Below are 4,142 nucleotides of genomic sequence, written 5' to 3' on the forward strand. Positions count from 1 at the left end.
TTTTTTTTTTTTTTTTTTTTTTTTTTTTTTTTTTTTTTTTAAGTCTAACCCGCGAAGCTTTAGTGCTTGTCTGCAGGTTTATAGGTTTATACCGTATGTTCTTATAACAATAGATTAACTTATACCTAGGTGTTGTGATAGCAAGTTGCAAATGTTTTGCTTATTATTATGGATGTTATGCTTTCAATAGGTTTAAATGACTTATCAAAACAGGTTTTAAATAAAAAGTAGTTACATAAATAAATTATGATACGCAGAAGTTTATTCAGTACAGATTTTAATGCCAGTTTGATAAAAATTTGTTTAATATTGTGGTAGCTTTTGTGGTAACCTTTGTTTTCAGAATTTGACTTTATCACAATAAGCTCTTAAAATGTCTTTTAATTAAAGTTTTTCGTTTGAACGTGTTTGGTAAATTTGTTAAATGTAATGGAAGCGCATTAAACAGAGATGGAATTACTACCGAAAGTGAATTTTTGGAATAATTGTTCGTGAATTTTGGAACTGAAAGCCTGTTTTCAAGGCGCCTTCGTGTTCCATGGTTGTGGGAAATTGGTATTTTCAATGCGTTTTCGTCATAGAATTCATTTAGAATCGATAACTTATAAATCGACTTCACATCTAATAAATCTAATTCTTTGTTCAGGTTTGTAAGTTGGGAATATATATTTCTTTTCTTTGCTAGTATTTTCAAATTATAATTTTGACTTTGTTGTAGTTTTCTACAATGTACTGATGAGCCCCATGCAGTGATACCATGCCTTAAATACGATTCGGACAAAGATAAATATGCATGATATAGAACACTGTAATTTGCGCAGAAGGTCAGATGCTTTAGGAAATAAGCCGACGATCGGAGCTTTTTTTGTAGATGAGAGATGTGCAGGTTCCATTTAAGGTATTCGTCAAGGATAACGCCAAGATATTTAAACATATGTACGGTGTCTATTTTGGTTTTACAATCGCAAGGCGTCATGTTTTTATGCAAACACTCATAATTATGGAAAACAATATTAAGTACAGAACTGCGAATATGGGGTGGTCTGAAGTGCATTATTTTAGTTTTAGTCGCATTTATTACTAACCCGTTATCATGCGACCATTTGTTTATTATATCGAGCTTGCGTTGCATAATATTCATTGCAGAGTTGATGTCTCTATGTGGTACCAGAATTGCTGTGTCGTCTGCGTATGCAAACACTTCACTATTATCAAGAACCCTAAGCAAGCTATTCGAGTATATTATATAAAGTAACGGCCCTAGCTTAGACCCTTGGGGTACTCCAAAAGACACCGTTTTCCGACTACTGTAAGAATTTTGCAGTTTCACACTATATTCCCTTAGTTCAAGGTAGCTTTTAAACCATTTCAGGCATTCCCCCCTTATACCCACATTCTCTAAGGCAGCAAGCAATTTTGCATGAGATAGTGTGTCAAATGCCTTGCTAAAATCTATAAAGAGGGCTAGTATGTGATAATTTTTTCCCAAATTTTCATAAATTTTGCTTGAAAATTTACCCAGCAGTTGATTAATATTCTTATCTTTTTGGAGCCCATACTGTCGGCTGTCGATAATATTGTATTTTTTAACATATTCGGTTAACCTCCTAACAATAATTTCTTCCATAATCTTCTCAATAATTGGTAAAATGGATATAGGTCTATAGTTACGAGTATCAGATTTGATCCCCGACTTAAATATAGGTCTTATTACAGATATTTTAAGATCTTTAGGTACTATACATTGAGAGAGGCTCAGATTTATCAGTTTCGCTATTATGGGTGCTATCGCAGGTGCTATCAATTTGAAATCCCTTGGACGAATTCCGTCGAAACCAGGACCTTTCCTGTCGTTCAGTGTTTGTATGATATTGAATATTTCATTGCCGCACGTTTCTTCAATAAACATTGAGTTACGCAATCTAGAGAAAGATATAGACAAATGTATACATAAATGATCAGAATGAAAAGAGAAATCGATTAAGCGGTGACTGTCTGTCCGTCCGTCCGTCCGTCTGTGCACACGATAACTCGAGTAAAAATTGAGATATCTTAACGAAACTTGGTACGTGGACTTCTTTTGGGCATAGGACGGATGGTATTGAAAATGGGCGAAATCGGACAATAACCACGCCTACCTCCCATATAACGGTAATTTTCAGAAATACGAAAAGTGCGATATTTTCGTGACTACTGAAGATTATTCACTCAAAATTGATATTTACAATGAGTTTTAGACGAAAAATAAGAATATTAAAAAATTTTGGCAAATGGGCGTAGCCACGCCTACTTATGGTCACATGTGTATATCTTGGTAACCGCTGCACCAATATCTTCCAAACTTGGCACAGTTGTTGGTCCTGCTACAACATACCAAATGGCCGAAATTTTTTAAAATCGGACAATAACCACGCCCACATCCCATATAACGGTAATTTAGAAAAATACGAAATCCTCGATAAGTCAGTAAATATTAAAGCTAATTTATTCAAAATAGATGGTGGCAACAATTTTTTACCAAGAAATACGCTTATGATACAATTTTAGAAAATGGGCGTGGCACCGCCCACTTATGATCACATATATGTATCTCGCTAACCGTTCTAGCAATTTGTACCAAACTCGGTATGGTTATTGTGCTTGCCACATAAAAGCAAAGCGTTGAAAATTATTGAAATCGGACTAAAATTACGACCGCTTTTTATATAACGGTATATTTCAGAAATGCTTGAAACTGCAATATTTCGAAATTTAAGGACGCTAATTTACTTAAAATTTATACACCCCGGCTTATCGTGTAGCGGTAGCTTTCGGAAAGGTGGAAAACATATATTAAATAATTGCGCCGGGTATTTAATGTTCGGCTCCGCCCGAACTTAGACTTTCTTACTTGTTAGATTTTACTTTTTTATAAACAACATATATCTTCTTATTTCATTTAATTTTTAGGATATTATTTAATTTTTTGCCTCTTTTCATAAATTTTTTTTTTTAATTTTTAGATTTTGTTTTGAAAATAAAAATATTTTTTTTTATTATTTATTTTTTAGCTTTTAAGTATTAGATATTTTCTCTTTTTGATTTAATATATTTTTCCAATTATTATTAAATTACATTTATTTTTAAAAATATTTTGTTTATTTTTGCTTTAGTTTCTTTTTAATTATTTTTTATTTAATTTTAAATAAAATAAATTTTTTGGTTTTAATAAGAAAAATGTCTATAATTTTTTTTTTAATTTAATTTAATTAAAAAAAAAAAACTAGTTGCTAGAAGGCCTTTAGCATAACGCTAAGACCTCCTCGAAACTAATAAAGATCTTTCGAAATATAATAAAAAGCTTTGAAGATAGCTGCCAGAATTTACAATTGTCTTACGAAAGACATTTGTGAGTTGAAAGACAGTTGCCAGAACTGCCTTGTTCGTTGAAAACGATGTAGAATCTGCGCCACTATGCTGATAAGATAATCAAGTCTCTCTAAGCACTTAAAAAGTATTTAAAGCTTTAGAACTTACCAAAAGAATATTGCATATTTAATATCGAAATAAAGTCAACTCTAGAGTTAGGTGCAGCATTTTTTTTTACACATCTTTCATTGAAAATTAGGTCAAAAAGTTGCAACTAACTGTAGGGACGACTTTATTTTGACTCCGAATATTTATGCCTCAATAACTCGCTGCCTACAATTGTGGCTTCTTAAGTTTATCGCTCTACATATGCGATATTGTGTCCAGTAACCGAAAGTCTTTACCGCATTTTCAAGCCTACTCAAGTTTACTACAAAATCCGCTTAATACTTCCATTCAATCTAAAATCATGAATAAAATCTTGAAGTGTTTTTTTTTTCTGAAGGAGCTTGATAAATAATAAATCCAGTGTGTCAAGCGTAATCCCAGCAAGAAATACACATGGAAGTTATGCTACGTTACTCGCACTAAATACCCCCGCCCTCAGCTTAAATACAATAAATATTTTTTTATTAACTAGCAAAATCAATATTTTGCTTTTAGCTTTGCTCCATCAAAAGAAATTACAATGTGATAATATTAATCTACTTTGTTTGCCATTTCGCACACAAAATCAAAATCGATTTACTTTGCCTTATGGTAATGCTCCGCTTGCCACATTTCGTTGCCAACTA

The 4,142-nt window shown here is 32.3% G+C and overlaps 1 protein-coding gene across 1 annotated transcript in view; it reads left to right on the forward strand.

The window, feature by feature from the left end:
- The window catches only part of LOC118735696 (semaphorin-1A), a 620,249-nt gene that overhangs the window by 547,475 nt on the left and 68,632 nt on the right, over positions 1-4,142 (forward strand). The gene's annotated exons all lie outside the window — the stretch shown is intronic.

The sequence above is a fragment of the Rhagoletis pomonella genome, unplaced genomic scaffold (genome assembly GCF_013731165.1).
Source record: "Rhagoletis pomonella isolate Grant_MI unplaced genomic scaffold, Rhpom_1.0 Rhpom_scaffold_00003, whole genome shotgun sequence".
Taxonomy (NCBI): Eukaryota; Metazoa; Arthropoda; class Insecta; order Diptera; family Tephritidae; genus Rhagoletis; species Rhagoletis pomonella.